The following is a 17,222-nucleotide window of genomic DNA, read 5'->3' as shown; positions in this document are numbered from 1 at the left end:
AAAGGTCCCTGGTTCGAAACCAGGCAGAAACACGTTTTTCCTGTCTTGATTCTGTCCCATCAAACTGTACAGTTTCTACAAGTTCTTCTACTAAGACAAAATGCAATATGTGCTTCCATGTTGACCTATAGCAGTGACATAAACCAGTTGTTTCGGTAGTGTAGTGGTTATCACGTTCACCTAACACGCGAAAGGTCCCTGGTTCGAAACCAGGCAGAAACAGGACTCTCTTTCTATGTGCTTGATTCTGTCCCATCAAATATGACATTTTCTACAAGTTGTTGTACTAAGACAAAATGCAATATGTGCTTCCATGTGGATTGTATACCATGAGTTTATCAAGTTGTTTCTGTAGTGTAGTGGTTATCACGTTCGCCTAACACGCGAAAGGTCCCTGTTTCGAAACCAGGCAGAAACAGGCTTTTTCTGTCTTGATTCTGTCCCATCAAACTGTAAAGTTTCTACAAGTTTTCGTACTAAGACAAAATGCAATATGTGCTTCCATGTGGGTCTTATGCAATCACTGAAAGCAGTTGTTTTTGTAGTGTAGTGGTTATCACGTTCGCCTAACATGCGAAAGGTCCCTGGTTCGAAACCAGGCAGAAACAGGACTCTTCTATCTTGATTCTGTCCCATCAAACACTACATTTTCTACTAGTTGTTGTACTAAGACAAAATGCAATATGTGCTTCCATGTGGATCGTATACCATGAGTTTATCAAGTTGTTTCTGTAGTGTAGTGGTTATCACGTTCGCCTAACACGCGAAAGGTCCCTGGTTCGAAACCAGGCAGAAACAGGCTTTTTCTGTCTTGATTCTGTCCCATCAAACTGTAAATTTTCTGCAAGTTCTCTTACTAAGACAAAATGCAATATGTGCTTCCATGTGGGCCTAATGCATTGAGTTAAACCAGTTGTTTCTGTAGTGTAGTGGTTATCACGTTCGCCTCACACGCGAAAGGTCCCTGGTTCGAAACCAGGCAGAAACAAGACTTTTCTATCTTGATTCTGTCCCATCAAACTGTACATTTTCTACAAGTAGTCGTACTAAGACAAAATGCAATATGTGCTTCCATGCGGATCGTATACAATGCATTTATCAAGTTGTTTTTGCAGTGTAGTGGTTATCACGTTCGCCTCACACGCGAAAGGTCCCTGGTTCGAAACCAGGCAGAAACAGACTTTTTCTGTCTTGATTCTGTCCCATCAAACTGTAAAGTTTCTATAAGTTCTCGTACTAAGACAAAATGCAATATGTGCTTCCATGTGGGTCTTATGCAATCACTGAAAGCAGTTGTTTCTGTAGTGTAGTGGTTATCACGTTCGCCTAACACGCGAAAGGTCCCTGGTTCGAAACCAGGCAGAAACAGAAGTCTTCTATCTTGATTCTGTCCCATCAAACTGTACATTTTCTACAAGTTGTCGTACTAAGACAAAATGCAATATGTGCTTCCATGCGGATCGTATACAATGCTTTTATCAAGTTGTTTCTGTAGTGTAGTGGTTATCAGGTTCGCCTAACACGCGAAAAGTCCCTGGTTCGAAACGAGGCAGAAACAAGACTTTTCTATCTTGATTCTGTCCCATCAAACTTTACATTTTCTACAAGTTCTCGTACTAAGACAAAATGCAATATGTGCTTCCATGTGGGTCTTATGCAATCACTGAAAGCAGTTGTTTCTTTAGTGTAGTGGATATCACGTTCGCCTAACACGCGAAAGGTCCTTGGTTCGAAACCAGGCTGAAACATGTTTTTCCTGTCTTGATTCTGTCCCATCAAACTGTACATTTTCTACAAGTTCTTGTACTAAGACAAAATGCAATATGTGCTTCCATATGGATCGTATACAATGAGTTTATCAAGTTGTTTCTGTAGTGTAGTGGTTATCACGTTCGCCTCACTCACAAAAGGTCCCTGGTTCGAAACCAGGCAGAAACAGGGCTTTTCTATCTTGATTCTGTCCCATCAAACTGTACAATTTCTACAAGTTCTCATACTAAGACAAAATGCAATATGTGCTTCCATGCGGATCGTATACAATGCATTTATCAAGTTGTTTCTGTAGTGTAGTGGTTATCACGTTCGCCTCACACGCGAAAGGTCCCTGGTTCGAAACCAGGCAGGAACAGGCTTTTTCTGTCTTGATTCTGTCCCATCAAACTGTAAAGTTTCTACAAGTTCTCTTACTAAGACAAAATGCAATATGTGCTTCCATGTGGGTCTTATGCAATCACTGAAAGCAGTTGTTTCTGTAGTGTAGTGGTTATCACGTTCGCCTAACACGCGAAAGGTCCCTGGTTCCAAACCAGGCAGAAACACGTTTTTCCTGTCTTGATTCTGTCCAATCAAACTGTACAGTTTCTACAAGTTGTCGTACTAAGACAAAATGCAATATGTGCTTCCATGCGGATCGTATACAATGCATTTATCAAGTTGTTTCTGTAGTGTAGTGGTTACCACGTTCGCTTCACACACGAAAGGTCCCTGGTTCGAAACCAGGCAGAAACAAGACTTTTCTATCTTGATTCTGTCCCATCAAACATTACATTTTCTACAAGTTCTTGTACTAAGACAAAATGCAATATTTGCTTCCATGTGGGTCTTATGCAATCACTGAAAGCAGTTGTTTTTGTAGTGTCGTGGTTATCACGTTCGCCTAACACGCGAAAGGTCCCTGGTTCGAAACCAGGCAGAAACAGAACTCTTCTATCTTGATTCTGTCCCATCAAACTGTACATTTTCTACAAGTTGTCGTACTAAGACAAAATGCAATATGTGCTTCCATGCGGATCGTATACAATGCGTTTATCAAGCTGTTTCTGTAGTGTAGTGGTTATCACGTTCGCCTAACACGCGAAAGGTCCTTGGTTCGAAACCAGGCAGAAACAGGCCTTTTCTATCTTAATTCTGTCCCATCAAACTGTACATTTTCTACAAGTTGTAGTACTAAGACAAAATGCAATATGTGCTTCCATGCGGATCGTATACAATGCGTTTATCAAGCTGTTTCTTTAGTGTAGTGGTTATCACGTTCGCCTAACACGCGAAAGGTCCCTGGTTCGAAACCAGGCAGAAACACGTTTTTCCTGTCTTGATTCTGTCCCATCAAACTGTACAGTTTCTACAAGTTCTTCTACTAAGACAAAATGCAATATGTGCTTCCATGTTGACCTATTGCAGTGACATAAACCAGTTGTTTCGGTAGTGTAGTGGTTATCACGTTCACCTAACACGCGAAAGGTCCCTGGTTCGAAACCAGGCAGAAACAGGACTCTCTTTCTATGTGCTTGATTCTGTCCCATCAAATATTACATTTTCTACAAGTTGTTGTACTAAGACAAAATGCAATATGTGCTTCCATGTGGATTGTATACCATGAGTTTATCAAGTTGTTTCTGTAGTGTAGTGGTTATCACGTTCGCCTAACACGCGAAAGGTCCCTGTTTCGAAACCAGGCAGAAACAGGCTTTTTCTGTCTTGATTCTGTCCCATCAAACTGTAAAGTTTCTACAAGTTTTCGTACTAAGACAAAATGCAATATGTGCTTCCATGTGGGTCTTATGCAATCACTGAAAGCAGTTGTTTTTGTAGTGTAGTGGTTATCACGTTCGCCTAACATGCGAAAGGTTCCTGGTTCGAAACCAGGCAGAAACAGGACTCTTCTATCTTGATTCTGTCCCATCAAACACTACATTTTCTACTAGTTGTTGTACTAAGACAAAATGCAATATGTGCTTCCATGTGGATCGTATACCATGAGTTTATCAAGTTGTTTCTGTAGTGTAGTGGTTATCACGTTCGCCTAACACGCGAAAGGTCCCTGGTTCGAAACCAGGCAGAAACAGGCTTTTTCTGTCTTGATTCTGTCCCATCAAACTGTAAATTTTCTGCAAGTTCTCTTACTAAGACAAAATGCAATATGTGCTTCCATGTGGGCCTAATGCATTGAGTTAAACCAGTTGTTTCTGTAGTGTAGTGGTTATCACGTTCGCCTCACACGCGAAAGGTCCCTGGTTCGAAACCAGGCAGAAACAAGACTTTTCTATCTTGATTCTGTCCCATCAAACTGTACATTTTCTACAAGTAGTCGTACTAAGACAAAATGCAATATGTGCTTCCATGCGGATCGTATACAATGCATTTATCAAGTTGTTTTTGCAGTGTAGTGGTTATCACGTTCGCCTCACACGCGAAAGGTCCCTGGTTCGAAACCAGGCAGAAACAGACTTTTTCTGTCTTGATTCTGTCCCATCAAACTGTAAAGTTTCTATAAGTTCTCGTACTAAGACAAAATGCAATATGTGCTTCCATGTGGGTCTTATGCAATCACTGAAAGCAGTTGTTTCTGTAGTGTAGTGGTTATCACGTTCGCCTAACACGCGAAAGGTCCCTGGTTCGAAACCAGGCAGAAACAGAACTCTTCTATCTTGATTCTGTCCCATCAAACTGTACATTTTCTACAAGTTGTCGTACTAAGACAAAATGCAATATGTGCTTCCATGCGGATCGTATACAATGCTTTTATCAAGTTGTTTCTGTAGTGTAGTGGTTATCAGGTTCGCCTAACACGCGAAAAGTCCCTGGTTCGAAACGAGGCAGAAACAAGACTTTTCTATCTTGATTCTGTCCCATCAAACTTTACATTTTCTACAAGTTCTCGTACTAAGACAAAATGCAATATGTGCTTCCATGTGGGTCTTATGCAATCACTGAAAGCAGTTGTTTCTTTAGTGTAGTGGATATCACGTTCGCCTAACACGCGAAAGGTCCTTGGTTCGAAACCAGGCTGAAACATGTTTTTCCTGTCTTGATTCTGTCCCATCAAACTGTACATTTTCTACAAGTTCTTGTACTAAGACAAAATGCAATATGTGCTTCCATATGGATCGTATACAATGAGTTTATCAAGTTGTTTCTGTAGTGTAGTGGTTATCACGTTCGCCTCACTCACAAAAGGTCCCTGGTTCGAAACCAGGCAGAAACAGGGCTTTTCTATCTTGATTCTGTCCCATCAAACTGTACAATTTCTACAAGTTCTCATACTAAGACAAAATGCAATATGTGCTTCCATGCGGATCGTATACAATGCATTTATCAAGTTGTTTCTGTAGTGTAGTGGTTATCACGTTCGCCTCACACGCGAAAGGTCCCTGGTTCGAAACCAGGCAGGAACAGGCTTTTTCTGTCTTGATTCTGTCCCATCAAACTGTAAAGTTTCTACAAGTTCTCTTACTAAGACAAAATGCAATATGTGCTTCCATGTGGGTCTTATGCAATCACTGAAAGCAGTTGTTTCTGTAGTGTAGTGGTTATCACGTTCGCCTAACACGCGAAAGGTCCCTGGTTCCAAACCAGGCAGAAACACGTTTTTCCTGTCTTGATTCTGTCCAATCAAACTGTACAGTTTCTACAAGTTGTCGTACTAAGACAAAATGCAATATGTGCTTCCATGCGGATCGTATACAATGCATTTATCAAGTTGTTTCTGTAGTGTAGTGGTTACCACGTTCGCTTCACACACGAAAGGTCCCTGGTTCGAAACCAGGCAGAAACAAGACTTTTCTATCTTGATTCTGTCCCATCAAACATTACATTTTCTACAAGTTCTTGTACTAAGACAAAATGCAATATTTGCTTCCATGTGGGTCTTATGCAATCACTGAAAGCAGTTGTTTTTGTAGTGTCGTGGTTATCACGTTCGCCTAACACGCGAAAGGTCCCTGGTTCGAAACCAGGCAGAAACAGAACTCTTCTATCTTGATTCTGTCCCATCAAACTGTACATTTTCTACAAGTTGTCGTACTAAGACAAAATGCAATATGTGCTTCCATGCGGATCGTATACAATGCGTTTATCAAGCTGTTTCTGTAGTGTAGTGGTTATCACGTTCGCCTAACACGCGAAAGGTCCTTGGTTCGAAACCAGGCAGAAACAGGCCTTTTCTATCTTAATTCTGTCCCATCAAACTGTACATTTTCTACAAGTTGTAGTACTAAGACAAAATGCAATATGTGCTTCCATGCGGATCGTATACAATGCGTTTATCAAGCTGTTTCTTTAGTGTAGTGGTTATCACGTTCGCCTAACACGCGAAAGGTCCCTGGTTCGAAACCAGGCAGAAACACGTTTTTCCTGTCTTGATTCTGTCCCATCAAACTGTACAGTTTCTACAAGTTCTTCTACTAAGACAAAATGCAATATGTGCTTCCATGTTGACCTATTGCAGTGACATAAACCAGTTGTTTCGGTAGTGTAGTGGTTATCACGTTCACCTAACACGCGAAAGGTCCCTGGTTCGAAACCAGGCAGAAACAGGACTCTCTTTCTATGTGCTTGATTCTGTCCCATCAAATATTACATTTTCTACAAGTTGTTGTACTAAGACAAAATGCAATATGTGCTTCCATGTGGATTGTATACCATGAGTTTATCAAGTTGTTTCTGTAGTGTAGTGGTTATCACGTTCGCCTAACACGCGAAAGGTCCCTGTTTCGAAACCAGGCAGAAACAGGCTTTTTCTGTCTTGATTCTGTCCCATCAAACTGTAAAGTTTCTACAAGTTTTCGTACTAAGACAAAATGCAATATGTGCTTCCATGTGGGTCTTATGCAATCACTGAAAGCAGTTGTTTTTGTAGTGTAGTGGTTATCACGTTCGCCTAACATGCGAAAGGTTCCTGGTTCGAAACCAGGCAGAAACAGGACTCTTCTATCTTGATTCTGTCCCATCAAACACTACATTTTCTACTAGTTGTTGTACTAAGACAAAATGCAATATGTGCTTCCATGTGGATCGTATACCATGAGTTTATCAAGTTGTTTCTGTAGTGTAGTGGTTATCACGTTCGCCTAACACGCGAAAGGTCCCTGGTTCGAAACCAGGCAGAAACAGGCTTTTTCTGTCTTGATTCTGTCCCATCAAACTGTAAATTTTCTGCAAGTTCTCTTACTAAGACAAAATGCAATATGTGCTTCCATGTGGGCCTAATGCATTGAGTTAAACCAGTTGTTTCTGTAGTGTAGTGGTTATCACGTTCGCCTCACACGCGAAAGGTCCCTGGTTCGAAACCAGGCAGAAACAAGACTTTTCTATCTTGATTCTGTCCCATCAAACTGTACATTTTCTACAAGTAGTCGTACTAAGACAAAATGCAATATGTGCTTCCATGCGGATCGTATACAATGCATTTATCAAGTTGTTTTTGCAGTGTAGTGGTTATCACGTTCGCCTCACACGCGAAAGGTCCCTGGTTCGAAACCAGGCAGAAACAGACTTTTTCTGTCTTGATTCTGTCCCATCAAACTGTAAAGTTTCTATAAGTTCTCGTACTAAGACAAAATGCAATATGTGCTTCCATGTGGGTCTTATGCAATCACTGAAAGCAGTTGTTTCTGTAGTGTAGTGGTTATCACGTTCGCCTAACACGCGAAAGGTCCCTGGTTCGAAACCAGGCAGAAACAGAACTCTTCTATCTTGATTCTGTCCCATCAAACTGTACATTTTCTACAAGTTGTCGTACTAAGACAAAATGCAATATGTGCTTCCATGCGGATCGTATACAATGCTTTTATCAAGTTGTTTCTGTAGTGTAGTGGTTATCAGGTTCGCCTAACACGCGAAAAGTCCCTGGTTCGAAACGAGGCAGAAACAAGACTTTTCTATCTTGATTCTGTCCCATCAAACTTTACATTTTCTACAAGTTCTCGTACTAAGACAAAATGCAATATGTGCTTCCATGTGGGTCTTATGCAATCACTGAAAGCAGTTGTTTCTTTAGTGTAGTGGATATCACGTTCGCCTAACACGCGAAAGGTCCTTGGTTCGAAACCAGGCTGAAACATGTTTTTCCTGTCTTGATTCTGTCCCATCAAACTGTACATTTTCTACAAGTTCTTGTACTAAGACAAAATGCAATATGTGCTTCCATATGGATCGTATACAATGAGTTTATCAAGTTGTTTCTGTAGTGTAGTGGTTATCACGTTCGCCTCACTCACAAAAGGTCCCTGGTTCGAAACCAGGCAGAAACAGGGCTTTTCTATCTTGATTCTGTCCCATCAAACTGTACAATTTCTACAAGTTCTCATACTAAGACAAAATGCAATATGTGCTTCCATGCGGATCGTATACAATGCATTTATCAAGTTGTTTCTGTAGTGTAGTGGTTATCACGTTCGCCTCACACGCGAAAGGTCCCTGGTTCGAAACCAGGCAGGAACAGGCTTTTTCTGTCTTGATTCTGTCCCATCAAACTGTAAAGTTTCTACAAGTTCTCTTACTAAGACAAAATGCAATATGTGCTTCCATGTGGGTCTTATGCAATCACTGAAAGCAGTTGTTTCTGTAGTGTAGTGGTTATCACGTTCGCCTAACACGCGAAAGGTCCCTGGTTCCAAACCAGGCAGAAACACGTTTTTCCTGTCTTGATTCTGTCCAATCAAACTGTACAGTTTCTACAAGTTGTCGTACTAAGACAAAATGCAATATGTGCTTCCATGCGGATCGTATACAATGCATTTATCAAGTTGTTTCTGTAGTGTAGTGGTTACCACGTTCGCTTCACACACGAAAGGTCCCTGGTTCGAAACCAGGCAGAAACAAGACTTTTCTATCTTGATTCTGTCCCATCAAACATTACATTTTCTACAAGTTCTTGTACTAAGACAAAATGCAATATTTGCTTCCATGTGGGTCTTATGCAATCACTGAAAGCAGTTGTTTTTGTAGTGTCGTGGTTATCACGTTCGCCTAACACGCGAAAGGTCCCTGGTTCGAAACCAGGCAGAAACAGAACTCTTCTATCTTGATTCTGTCCCATCAAACTGTACATTTTCTACAAGTTGTCGTACTAAGACAAAATGCAATATGTGCTTCCATGCGGATCGTATACAATGCGTTTATCAAGCTGTTTCTGTAGTGTAGTGGTTATCACGTTCGCCTAACACGCGAAAGGTCCTTGGTTCGAAACCAGGCAGAAACAGGCCTTTTCTATCTTAATTCTGTCCCATCAAACTGTACATTTTCTACAAGTTGTAGTACTAAGACAAAATGCAATATGTGCTTCCATGCGGATCGTATACAATGCGTTTATCAAGCTGTTTCTTTAGTGTAGTGGTTATCACGTTCGCCTAACACGCGAAAGGTCCCTGGTTCGAAACCAGGCAGAAACACGTTTTTCCTGTCTTGATTCTGTCCCATCAAACTGTACAGTTTCTACAAGTTCTTCTACTAAGACAAAATGCAATATGTGCTTCCATGTTGACCTATTGCAGTGACATAAACCAGTTGTTTCGGTAGTGTAGTGGTTATCACGTTCACCTAACACGCGAAAGGTCCCTGGTTCGAAACCAGGCAGAAACAGGACTCTCTTTCTATGTGCTTGATTCTGTCCCATCAAATATTACATTTTCTACAAGTTGTTGTACTAAGACAAAATGCAATATGTGCTTCCATGTGGATTGTATACCATGAGTTTATCAAGTTGTTTCTGTAGTGTAGTGGTTATCACGTTCGCCTAACACGCGAAAGGTCCCTGTTTCGAAACCAGGCAGAAACAGGCTTTTTCTGTCTTGATTCTGTCCCATCAAACTGTAAAGTTTCTACAAGTTTTCGTACTAAGACAAAATGCAATATGTGCTTCCATGTGGGTCTTATGCAATCACTGAAAGCAGTTGTTTTTGTAGTGTAGTGGTTATCACGTTCGCCTAACATGCGAAAGGTTCCTGGTTCGAAACCAGGCAGAAACAGGACTCTTCTATCTTGATTCTGTCCCATCAAACACTACATTTTCTACTAGTTGTTGTACTAAGACAAAATGCAATATGTGCTTCCATGTGGATCGTATACCATGAGTTTATCAAGTTGTTTCTGTAGTGTAGTGGTTATCACGTTCGCCTAACACGCGAAAGGTCCCTGGTTCGAAACCAGGCAGAAACAGGCTTTTTCTGTCTTGATTCTGTCCCATCAAACTGTAAATTTTCTGCAAGTTCTCTTACTAAGACAAAATGCAATATGTGCTTCCATGTGGGCCTAATGCATTGAGTTAAACCAGTTGTTTCTGTAGTGTAGTGGTTATCACGTTCGCCTCACACGCGAAAGGTCCCTGGTTCGAAACCAGGCAGAAACAAGACTTTTCTATCTTGATTCTGTCCCATCAAACTGTACATTTTCTACAAGTTGTCGTACTAAGACAAAATGCAATATGTGCTTCCATGCGGATCGTATACAATGCATTTATCAAGTTGTTTCTGTAGTGTAGTGGTTATCACGTTCGCCTCACTCGCGAAAGGTCCCTGTTTCGAAACCAGGCAGAAACAGGCTTTTTCTGTCTTGATTCTGTCCCATCAAACTGTAAAGTTTCTACAAGTTTTCGTACTAAGACAAAATGCAATATGTGCTTCCATGTGGGTCTTATGCAATCACTGAAAGCAGTTGTTTTTGTAGTGTAGTGGTTATCACGTTCGCCTAACATGCGAAAGGTTCCTGGTTCGAAACCAGGCAGAAACAGGACTCTTCTATCTTGATTCTGTCCCATCAAACACTACATTTTCTACTAGTTGTTGTACTAAGACAAAATGCAATATGTGCTTCCATGTGGATCGTATACCATGAGTTTATCAAGTTGTTTCTGTAGTGTAGTGGTTATCACGTTCGCCTAACACGCGAAAGGTCCCTGGTTCGAAACCAGGCAGAAACAGGCTTTTTCTGTCTTGATTCTGTCCCATCAAACTGTAAATTTTCTGCAAGTTCTCTTACTAAGACAAAATGCAATATGTGCTTCCATGTGGGCCTAATGCATTGAGTTAAACCAGTTGTTTCTGTAGTGTAGTGGTTATCACGTTCGCCTCACACGCGAAAGGTCCCTGGTTCGAAACCAGGCAGAAACAAGACTTTTCTATCTTGATTCTGTCCCATCAAACTGTACATTTTCTACAAGTTGTCGTACTAAGACAAAATGCAATATGTGCTTCCATGCGGATCGTATACAATGCATTTATCAAGTTGTTTCTGTAGTGTAGTGGTTATCACGTTCGCCTCACTCGCGAAAGGTCCCTGGTTCGAAACCAGGCAGAAACAGACTTTTTCTGTCTTGATTCTGTCCCATCAAACTGTAACGTTTCTGTAAGTTCTCGTACTAAGACAAAATGCAATATGTGCTTCCATGTGGGTCTTATGCAATTACTGAAAGCAGTTGTTTCTGTAGTGTAGTGGTTATCACGTTCGCCTAACACGCGAAAGGTCCCTGGTTAGAAACCAGGCAGAAATAGAACTCTTCTATCTTGATTCTGTCCCATCAAACTGTACATTTTCTACAAGTTGTCGTACTAAGACAAAATGCAATATGTGCTTCCATGCGGATCGTATACAATGCGTTTATCAAGTTGTTTCTGTAGTGTAGTGGTTATCAGGTTTGCCTAACAAGCGAAAAGTCCCTGGTTCGAAACGAGGCAGAAACAAGACTTTTCTATCTTGATTCTGTCCCATCAAACTTTACATTTTCTACAAGTTCTCGTACTAAGACAAAATGCAATATGTGCTTCCATGTGGGTCTTATGCAATCACTGAAAGCAGTTGTTTCTTTAGTGTAGTGGATATCACGTTCGCCTAACACGCGAAAGGTCCTTGGTTCGAAACCAGGCTGAAACATGTTTTTCCTGTCTTGATTCTGTCCCATCAAACTGTACAGTTTCTACAAGTTCTTCTACTAAGACAAAATGCAATACGTGCTTCCATGTTGACCTAATGCAGTGACGTAAACCAGTTGTTTCTGTAGTGTAGTGGTTATCACGTTCGCCTAACACGCGAAAGGTCCCTGGTTCGAAACCAGGCAGAAACACGTTTTTCCTGTCTTGATTCTGTCCCATCAAACTGTACAGTTTCTACAAGTTGCCCTACTAAGACAAAATGCAATATTTGCTTCCATGTGGACCTAATGCAGTGAATAAAGCAGTTGTTTCTGTAGAGTTGTGGTTATCACGTTCGCCTCACACGCGAAAGGTACCTGGTTCGAAACCAGGCAGAAACAGGCCTTTTCTGTCTTGATTCTGTCCCATCAAACTGTACAGTGTCTACAAGTTCTCGTACTAAGACGAAAGGTCCCTGGTTCGAAACCAGGCAGAAACAAGCTTTTTCTATCTTGATTCTGTCCCATCACACTGTAAATTTTCTACAAGTTCTTGTACTAAGACAAAATGCAATATGTGATTCCATGTGGATCGTATACAATGAGTTTATCAAGTTGTTTCTGTAGTGTAGTGGTTATCACGTTTGCCTCACGCGTGAAAGTTCCCTGGTTCGAAACCAGGCAGGAACAGGCTTTTTCTGTCTTGATTCTGTCCCATCAAACTGTACAATTTCTACAAGTTCTCATACTAAGACAAAATGCAATATGTGCTTCCATGTGGACCTAATACAGTGAAAAAAAGCAGTTGTTTCTGTAGTGTAGTGGTTATCACGTTCGCCTCACACGCGAAAGGTCCCTGGTTCGAAACCAGGCAGAAACAGGCTTTTTCTGTCTTGATTCTGTCCCATCAAACTGTAAAGTTTCTACAAGTTCTCTTACTAAGACAAAATGCAATATTTGCTTCCATGTGGGTCTTATGCAATCACTGAAAGCAGTTGTTTCTGTATTGTAGTGGTTATCACGTTCGCCTAACACGCGAAAGGTCCCTGGTTCGAAACCAGGCAGAAACAGGACTCTCTTTCTATGTGCTTGATTCTGTCCCATCAAATATTACATTTTCTACAAGTTGTTGTACTAAGACAAAATACAATATGTGCTTCCATGTGGATTGTATACCATGAGTTTATCAAGTTGTTTCTGTAGTGTAGTGGTTATCACGTTCGCCTAACAAGGAAAGGTCCCTGTTTCGAAACCAGGCAGAAACAGGCTTTTTCTGTCTTGATTCTGTCCCATCAAACTGTAAAGTTTCTACAAGTTTTCGTACTAAGACAAAATGCAATATGTGCTTCCATGTGGGTCTCATGCAATCACTGAAAGCAGTAGTTTCTTTAGTGTAGTGGTTATCACGTTCGCCTAACATGCGAAAGGTCCCTGGTTCGAAACCAGGCAGAAACAGGACTCTTCTATCTTGATTCTGTCCCATCAAACACTACATTTTCTACTAGTTGTTGTACTAAGACAAAATGCAATATGTGCTTCCATGTGGGTCTTATGCAATCACTGAAAGCAGTTGTTTTTGTAGTGTAGTGGTTATCACGTTCGCCTAACATGCGAAAGGTCCCTGGTTCGAAACCAGGCAGAAACAGGACTCTTCTATCTTGATTCTGTCCCATCAAACACTACATTTTCTACTAGTTGTTGTACTAAGACAAAATGCAATATGTGCTTCCATGTGGATCGTATACCATGAGTTTATCAAGTTGTTTCTGTAGTGTAGTGGTTATCACGTTCGCCTAACACGCGAAAGGTCCCTGGTTCGAAACGAGGCAGAAACAAGACTTTTCTATCTTGATTCTGTCCCATCAAACTGTACATTTTCTACTAGTTGTTCTACTAAGACAAAATGCAATATGTGCTTCCATGTGGATCGTATACCATGAGTTTATCAAGTTGTTTCCGTAGTGTAGTGGTTATCACGTTCGCCTAACACGCGAAAGGACCCTGGTTCGAAACCAGGCAGAAACAGGCTTTTTCTGTCTTGATTCTGTCCCATCAAACTGTAGATTTTCTGCAAGTTCTCTTACTAAGACAAAATGCAATATGTGCTTCCATGTGGGCCTAATGCATTGAGTTAAACCAGTTGTTTCTGTATTGTAGTGGTTATCACGTTCGCCTAACACGCGAAAGGTCCCTGGTTCGAAACCAGGCAGAAACAGGACTCTCTTTCTATGTGCTTGATTCTGTCCCATCAAATATTACATTTTCTACAAGTTGTTGTACTAAGACAAAATGCAATATGTGCTTCTATGTGGATTGTATACCATGAGTTTATCAAGTTGTTTCTGTAGTGTAGTGGTTATCACGTTCGCCTAACAAGGAAAGGTCCCTGTTTCGAAACCAGGCAGAAACAGGCTTTTTCTGTCTTGATTCTGTCCCATCAAACTGTAAAGTTTCTACAAGTTTTCGTACTAAGACAAAATGCAATATGTGCTTCCATGTGGGTCTCATGCAATCACTGAAAGCAGTAGTTTCTTTAGTGTAGTGGTTATCACGTTCGCCTAACATGCGAAAGGTCCCTGGTTCGAAACCAGGCAGAAACAGGACTCTTCTATCTTGATTCTGTCCCATCAAACACTACATTTTCTACTAGTTGTTGTACTAAGACAAAATGCAATATGTGCTTCCATGTGGGTCTTATGCAATCACTGAAAGCAGTTGTTTTTGTAGTGTAGTGGTTATCACGTTCGCCTAACATGCGAAAGGTCCCTGGTTCGAAACCAGGCAGAAACAGGACTCTTCTATCTTGATTCTGTCCCATCAAACACTACATTTTCTACTAGTTGTTGTACTAAGACAAAATGCAATATGTGCTTCCATGTGGATCGTATACCATGAGTTTATCAAGTTGTTTCTGTAGTGTAGTGGTTATCACGTTCGCCTAACACGCGAAAGGTCCCTGGTTCGAAACCAGGCAGAAACAAGACTTTTCTATCTTGATTCTGTCCCATCAAACTGTACATTTTCTACTAGTTGTTCTACTAAGACAAAATGCAATATGTGCTTCCATGTGGATCGTATACCATGAGTTTATCAAGTTGTTTCCGTAGTGTAGTGGTTATCACGTTCGCCTAACACGCGAAAGGACCCTGGTTCGAAACCAGGCAGAAACAGGCTTTTTCTGTCTTGATTCTGTCCCATCAAACTGTAGATTTTCTGCAAGTTCTCTTACTAAGACAAAATGCAATATGTGCTTCCATGTGGGCCTAATGCATTGAGTTAAACCAGTTGTTTCTGTAGTGTAGTGGTTATCACGTTCGCCTCACACGCGAAAGGTCCCTGGTTCGAAACCAGGCAGAAACAAGACTTTTCTATCTTGATTCTGTCCCATCAAACTGTACATTTTCTACAAGTTGTCGCACTAAGACAAAATGCAATATGTGCTTCCATGCGGATCGTATACAATGCATTTATCAAGTTGTTTCTGTAGTGTAGTGGTTATCACGTTCGCCTCACACGCGAATGGTCCCTGGTTCGAAACCAGGCAGAAACAGACTTTTTCTGTCTTGATTCTGTCCCATCAAACTGTAACGTTTCTGTAAGTTCTCGTACTAAGACAAAATGCAATATGTGCTTCCATGTGGGTCTTATGCAATCACTGAAAGCAGTTGTTTCTGTAGTGTAGTGGTTATCACGTTCGCCTAACACGCGAAAGGTCCCTGGTTCGAAACCAGGCAGAAATAGAACTCTACTATCTTGATTCTGTCCCATCAAACTGTACATTTTCTACAAGTTGTCGTACTAAGACAAAATGCAATATGTGCTTCCATGCGGATCGTATACAATGCGTTTATCAAGTTGTTTCTGTAGTGTAGTGGTTATCAGGTTCGCCTAACACGCGAAAAGTCCCTGGTTCGAAACGAGGCAGAAACAAGACTTTTCTATCTTGATTCTGTCCCATCAAACTTTACATTTTCTACAAGTTCTCGTACTAAGACAAAATGCAATATGTGCTTCCATGTGGGTCTTATGCAATCACTGAAAGCAGTTGTTTCTTTAGTGTAGTGGATATCACGTTCGCCTAACACGCGAAAGGTCCTTGGTTCGAAACCAGGCTGAAACATGTTTTTCCTGTCTTGATTCTGTCCCATCAAACTGTACAGTTTCTACAAGTTCTCATACTAAGACAAAATGCAATATGTGCTTCCATGTGGACCTAATACAGTGAAAAAAAGCAGTTGTTTCTGTAGTGTAGTGGTTATCACGTTCGCCTCACACGCGAAAGGTCCCTGGTTCGAAACCAGGCAGAAACAGGCTTTTTCTGTCTTGATTCTGTCCCATCAAACTGTAAAGTTTCTACAAGTTCTCTTACTAAGACAAAATGCAATATTTGCTTCCATGTGGGTCTTATGCAATCACTGAAAGCAGTTGTTTCTGTATTGTAGTGGTTATCACGTTCGCCTAACACGCGAAAGGTCCCTGGTTCGAAACCAGGCAGAAACAGGACTCTCTTTCTATGTGCTTGATTCTGTCCCATCAAATATTACATTTTCTACAAGTTGTTGTACTACAGTTTTTCTCAATTGGTTTGGCTCATTTCTTGAAACTGAGATGACATTCCTATAACTAAAAGGTAAATTGGCCAAACAGACTTACAGTTCTTCACAACACTTCAGATAACCAGCAAAATGTCATATGTCTCCCAAAACGTTCATTCTTGCTTCAAAATGAAGTCTTTCTCCCATATAAATAGTCAGTACCATAAAAATGGCATAGATCCTTCTCAATTGCTTTGGCACATTTTCATTAATTTTGTCCATCTGTCAAAATAAACTGGACGGTGCAGCAAAACTACATGGATCCTCATCACTGCTCATATCACTCCAAAAACAGTTTACCCACGTGTCAAAACTGATTTCCTTTCTCAAACAAATCATCAGTGCCCCCAAAATGCATTGTCCCTTTGGCATTGTGTAAGTACTGCAAGTCAAAATGCTTAGATGTTTTGTCTTTATGGCAGAGGTCTAGCTAAAGGAATACAATGTTCACACCACACACACTGCACTCTTTCTGCTGAGGAAATTGTAACTATTTTTATTTACAAGTACATTTTTACACATTCCTGTAGGTAGAAAGAAAAGAAAATACTAAGGAAAATATCAAATATACTATGTATACAAATTACAAAAACCTGCAAAAACAAAACAAAATACATTACAGTATGTAAAAAAATAGTCAAGCATCACAAATGCAATACAGTAACATTCTGACTACTCTGTGTCACTCCCCTCTCTCCATCACCTTCCTGGCCATCCATCCGCTGCAGTCTGTTTGGCCATAAATTCTCATCAACATTGCATCTGATATGTTCTTTAGCAATGCACTGTGGGAAGAATGCCTGAGCCATCCTCTACACTGATCGCCACAGGACTATATAATCATTATATCATCACAGGACTATATCATCGTTATATAATCACAGGACTAGCATCAAAGAACTAGCACCAGGCCAAGATGTATACAGTGGATAGAAAAAGTCTACACACCCCTGTTCAAATGGTAGGTTTTTGTGATGTAAAAAAAAATTACAATAAGACAAATA

The 17,222-nt window shown here is 40.8% G+C and overlaps 47 non-coding genes across 47 annotated transcripts; all 47 read left to right on the top strand.

Moving 5' to 3' along the window:
* Positions 1 to 535: 535 nt before the first annotated feature.
* Positions 536 to 608, top strand: trnav-aac (transfer RNA valine (anticodon AAC)). The gene has a single exon. It is a non-coding gene; the product is annotated as a tRNA-Val (tRNA).
* A 117-nt stretch (positions 609 to 725) lies between these two features.
* trnav-aac (transfer RNA valine (anticodon AAC)) lies at positions 726 to 798 on the top strand. Its single transcript has one exon. It is a non-coding gene; the product is annotated as a tRNA-Val (tRNA).
* Positions 799 to 915: 117 nt separating this feature from the next.
* trnav-cac (transfer RNA valine (anticodon CAC)) lies at positions 916 to 988 on the top strand. The gene has a single exon. It is a non-coding gene; the product is annotated as a tRNA-Val (tRNA).
* Positions 989 to 1,105: 117 nt separating this feature from the next.
* Positions 1,106 to 1,178, top strand: trnav-cac (transfer RNA valine (anticodon CAC)). The gene has a single exon. It is a non-coding gene; the product is annotated as a tRNA-Val (tRNA).
* Positions 1,179 to 1,295: 117 nt separating this feature from the next.
* trnav-aac (transfer RNA valine (anticodon AAC)) lies at positions 1,296 to 1,368 on the top strand. The gene has a single exon. It is a non-coding gene; the product is annotated as a tRNA-Val (tRNA).
* Positions 1,369 to 2,055: 687 nt separating this feature from the next.
* Positions 2,056 to 2,128, top strand: trnav-cac (transfer RNA valine (anticodon CAC)). Its single transcript has one exon. It is a non-coding gene; the product is annotated as a tRNA-Val (tRNA).
* A 117-nt stretch (positions 2,129 to 2,245) lies between these two features.
* trnav-cac (transfer RNA valine (anticodon CAC)) lies at positions 2,246 to 2,318 on the top strand. The gene has a single exon. It is a non-coding gene; the product is annotated as a tRNA-Val (tRNA).
* A 117-nt stretch (positions 2,319 to 2,435) lies between these two features.
* Positions 2,436 to 2,508, top strand: trnav-cac (transfer RNA valine (anticodon CAC)). Its single transcript has one exon. It is a non-coding gene; the product is annotated as a tRNA-Val (tRNA).
* A 307-nt stretch (positions 2,509 to 2,815) lies between these two features.
* On the top strand, positions 2,816 to 2,888 carry trnav-aac (transfer RNA valine (anticodon AAC)). Its single transcript has one exon. It is a non-coding gene; the product is annotated as a tRNA-Val (tRNA).
* A 693-nt stretch (positions 2,889 to 3,581) lies between these two features.
* Positions 3,582 to 3,654, top strand: trnav-aac (transfer RNA valine (anticodon AAC)). The gene has a single exon. It is a non-coding gene; the product is annotated as a tRNA-Val (tRNA).
* A 117-nt stretch (positions 3,655 to 3,771) lies between these two features.
* On the top strand, positions 3,772 to 3,844 carry trnav-aac (transfer RNA valine (anticodon AAC)). Its single transcript has one exon. It is a non-coding gene; the product is annotated as a tRNA-Val (tRNA).
* Positions 3,845 to 3,961: 117 nt separating this feature from the next.
* trnav-cac (transfer RNA valine (anticodon CAC)) lies at positions 3,962 to 4,034 on the top strand. Its single transcript has one exon. It is a non-coding gene; the product is annotated as a tRNA-Val (tRNA).
* Positions 4,035 to 4,151: 117 nt separating this feature from the next.
* trnav-cac (transfer RNA valine (anticodon CAC)) lies at positions 4,152 to 4,224 on the top strand. Its single transcript has one exon. It is a non-coding gene; the product is annotated as a tRNA-Val (tRNA).
* Positions 4,225 to 4,341: 117 nt separating this feature from the next.
* On the top strand, positions 4,342 to 4,414 carry trnav-aac (transfer RNA valine (anticodon AAC)). The gene has a single exon. It is a non-coding gene; the product is annotated as a tRNA-Val (tRNA).
* Positions 4,415 to 5,101: 687 nt separating this feature from the next.
* Positions 5,102 to 5,174, top strand: trnav-cac (transfer RNA valine (anticodon CAC)). Its single transcript has one exon. It is a non-coding gene; the product is annotated as a tRNA-Val (tRNA).
* A 117-nt stretch (positions 5,175 to 5,291) lies between these two features.
* On the top strand, positions 5,292 to 5,364 carry trnav-aac (transfer RNA valine (anticodon AAC)). Its single transcript has one exon. It is a non-coding gene; the product is annotated as a tRNA-Val (tRNA).
* A 117-nt stretch (positions 5,365 to 5,481) lies between these two features.
* On the top strand, positions 5,482 to 5,554 carry trnav-cac (transfer RNA valine (anticodon CAC)). The gene has a single exon. It is a non-coding gene; the product is annotated as a tRNA-Val (tRNA).
* Positions 5,555 to 5,861: 307 nt separating this feature from the next.
* trnav-aac (transfer RNA valine (anticodon AAC)) lies at positions 5,862 to 5,934 on the top strand. The gene has a single exon. It is a non-coding gene; the product is annotated as a tRNA-Val (tRNA).
* A 693-nt stretch (positions 5,935 to 6,627) lies between these two features.
* On the top strand, positions 6,628 to 6,700 carry trnav-aac (transfer RNA valine (anticodon AAC)). The gene has a single exon. It is a non-coding gene; the product is annotated as a tRNA-Val (tRNA).
* Positions 6,701 to 6,817: 117 nt separating this feature from the next.
* Positions 6,818 to 6,890, top strand: trnav-aac (transfer RNA valine (anticodon AAC)). Its single transcript has one exon. It is a non-coding gene; the product is annotated as a tRNA-Val (tRNA).
* A 117-nt stretch (positions 6,891 to 7,007) lies between these two features.
* On the top strand, positions 7,008 to 7,080 carry trnav-cac (transfer RNA valine (anticodon CAC)). Its single transcript has one exon. It is a non-coding gene; the product is annotated as a tRNA-Val (tRNA).
* Positions 7,081 to 7,197: 117 nt separating this feature from the next.
* trnav-cac (transfer RNA valine (anticodon CAC)) lies at positions 7,198 to 7,270 on the top strand. Its single transcript has one exon. It is a non-coding gene; the product is annotated as a tRNA-Val (tRNA).
* A 117-nt stretch (positions 7,271 to 7,387) lies between these two features.
* On the top strand, positions 7,388 to 7,460 carry trnav-aac (transfer RNA valine (anticodon AAC)). The gene has a single exon. It is a non-coding gene; the product is annotated as a tRNA-Val (tRNA).
* Positions 7,461 to 8,147: 687 nt separating this feature from the next.
* trnav-cac (transfer RNA valine (anticodon CAC)) lies at positions 8,148 to 8,220 on the top strand. The gene has a single exon. It is a non-coding gene; the product is annotated as a tRNA-Val (tRNA).
* A 117-nt stretch (positions 8,221 to 8,337) lies between these two features.
* Positions 8,338 to 8,410, top strand: trnav-aac (transfer RNA valine (anticodon AAC)). The gene has a single exon. It is a non-coding gene; the product is annotated as a tRNA-Val (tRNA).
* Positions 8,411 to 8,527: 117 nt separating this feature from the next.
* trnav-cac (transfer RNA valine (anticodon CAC)) lies at positions 8,528 to 8,600 on the top strand. Its single transcript has one exon. It is a non-coding gene; the product is annotated as a tRNA-Val (tRNA).
* A 307-nt stretch (positions 8,601 to 8,907) lies between these two features.
* On the top strand, positions 8,908 to 8,980 carry trnav-aac (transfer RNA valine (anticodon AAC)). The gene has a single exon. It is a non-coding gene; the product is annotated as a tRNA-Val (tRNA).
* A 693-nt stretch (positions 8,981 to 9,673) lies between these two features.
* On the top strand, positions 9,674 to 9,746 carry trnav-aac (transfer RNA valine (anticodon AAC)). The gene has a single exon. It is a non-coding gene; the product is annotated as a tRNA-Val (tRNA).
* A 117-nt stretch (positions 9,747 to 9,863) lies between these two features.
* On the top strand, positions 9,864 to 9,936 carry trnav-aac (transfer RNA valine (anticodon AAC)). The gene has a single exon. It is a non-coding gene; the product is annotated as a tRNA-Val (tRNA).
* Positions 9,937 to 10,053: 117 nt separating this feature from the next.
* Positions 10,054 to 10,126, top strand: trnav-cac (transfer RNA valine (anticodon CAC)). Its single transcript has one exon. It is a non-coding gene; the product is annotated as a tRNA-Val (tRNA).
* A 117-nt stretch (positions 10,127 to 10,243) lies between these two features.
* On the top strand, positions 10,244 to 10,316 carry trnav-cac (transfer RNA valine (anticodon CAC)). The gene has a single exon. It is a non-coding gene; the product is annotated as a tRNA-Val (tRNA).
* A 117-nt stretch (positions 10,317 to 10,433) lies between these two features.
* On the top strand, positions 10,434 to 10,506 carry trnav-aac (transfer RNA valine (anticodon AAC)). The gene has a single exon. It is a non-coding gene; the product is annotated as a tRNA-Val (tRNA).
* A 117-nt stretch (positions 10,507 to 10,623) lies between these two features.
* trnav-cac (transfer RNA valine (anticodon CAC)) lies at positions 10,624 to 10,696 on the top strand. Its single transcript has one exon. It is a non-coding gene; the product is annotated as a tRNA-Val (tRNA).
* Positions 10,697 to 10,813: 117 nt separating this feature from the next.
* trnav-cac (transfer RNA valine (anticodon CAC)) lies at positions 10,814 to 10,886 on the top strand. The gene has a single exon. It is a non-coding gene; the product is annotated as a tRNA-Val (tRNA).
* A 117-nt stretch (positions 10,887 to 11,003) lies between these two features.
* trnav-cac (transfer RNA valine (anticodon CAC)) lies at positions 11,004 to 11,076 on the top strand. Its single transcript has one exon. It is a non-coding gene; the product is annotated as a tRNA-Val (tRNA).
* Positions 11,077 to 11,763: 687 nt separating this feature from the next.
* On the top strand, positions 11,764 to 11,836 carry trnav-aac (transfer RNA valine (anticodon AAC)). The gene has a single exon. It is a non-coding gene; the product is annotated as a tRNA-Val (tRNA).
* A 404-nt stretch (positions 11,837 to 12,240) lies between these two features.
* On the top strand, positions 12,241 to 12,313 carry trnav-cac (transfer RNA valine (anticodon CAC)). The gene has a single exon. It is a non-coding gene; the product is annotated as a tRNA-Val (tRNA).
* A 117-nt stretch (positions 12,314 to 12,430) lies between these two features.
* On the top strand, positions 12,431 to 12,503 carry trnav-cac (transfer RNA valine (anticodon CAC)). The gene has a single exon. It is a non-coding gene; the product is annotated as a tRNA-Val (tRNA).
* A 692-nt stretch (positions 12,504 to 13,195) lies between these two features.
* On the top strand, positions 13,196 to 13,268 carry trnav-aac (transfer RNA valine (anticodon AAC)). Its single transcript has one exon. It is a non-coding gene; the product is annotated as a tRNA-Val (tRNA).
* Positions 13,269 to 13,575: 307 nt separating this feature from the next.
* Positions 13,576 to 13,648, top strand: trnav-aac (transfer RNA valine (anticodon AAC)). The gene has a single exon. It is a non-coding gene; the product is annotated as a tRNA-Val (tRNA).
* Positions 13,649 to 14,340: 692 nt separating this feature from the next.
* Positions 14,341 to 14,413, top strand: trnav-aac (transfer RNA valine (anticodon AAC)). The gene has a single exon. It is a non-coding gene; the product is annotated as a tRNA-Val (tRNA).
* Positions 14,414 to 14,530: 117 nt separating this feature from the next.
* Positions 14,531 to 14,603, top strand: trnav-aac (transfer RNA valine (anticodon AAC)). Its single transcript has one exon. It is a non-coding gene; the product is annotated as a tRNA-Val (tRNA).
* A 117-nt stretch (positions 14,604 to 14,720) lies between these two features.
* On the top strand, positions 14,721 to 14,793 carry trnav-aac (transfer RNA valine (anticodon AAC)). The gene has a single exon. It is a non-coding gene; the product is annotated as a tRNA-Val (tRNA).
* Positions 14,794 to 14,910: 117 nt separating this feature from the next.
* trnav-cac (transfer RNA valine (anticodon CAC)) lies at positions 14,911 to 14,983 on the top strand. Its single transcript has one exon. It is a non-coding gene; the product is annotated as a tRNA-Val (tRNA).
* Positions 14,984 to 15,100: 117 nt separating this feature from the next.
* trnav-cac (transfer RNA valine (anticodon CAC)) lies at positions 15,101 to 15,173 on the top strand. The gene has a single exon. It is a non-coding gene; the product is annotated as a tRNA-Val (tRNA).
* A 117-nt stretch (positions 15,174 to 15,290) lies between these two features.
* trnav-aac (transfer RNA valine (anticodon AAC)) lies at positions 15,291 to 15,363 on the top strand. Its single transcript has one exon. It is a non-coding gene; the product is annotated as a tRNA-Val (tRNA).
* A 497-nt stretch (positions 15,364 to 15,860) lies between these two features.
* trnav-cac (transfer RNA valine (anticodon CAC)) lies at positions 15,861 to 15,933 on the top strand. Its single transcript has one exon. It is a non-coding gene; the product is annotated as a tRNA-Val (tRNA).
* Positions 15,934 to 17,222: the final 1,289 nt, after the last annotated feature.

The sequence above is a fragment of the Astyanax mexicanus genome, chromosome 3 (assembly GCF_023375975.1).
Source record: "Astyanax mexicanus isolate ESR-SI-001 chromosome 3, AstMex3_surface, whole genome shotgun sequence".
In the NCBI taxonomy this organism is placed as follows: Eukaryota; Metazoa; Chordata; class Actinopteri; order Characiformes; family Acestrorhamphidae; genus Astyanax; species Astyanax mexicanus.
Note: the sequence above shows the minus strand (reverse complement) of the source record. Positions and strands in the feature narration are given on the sequence as shown.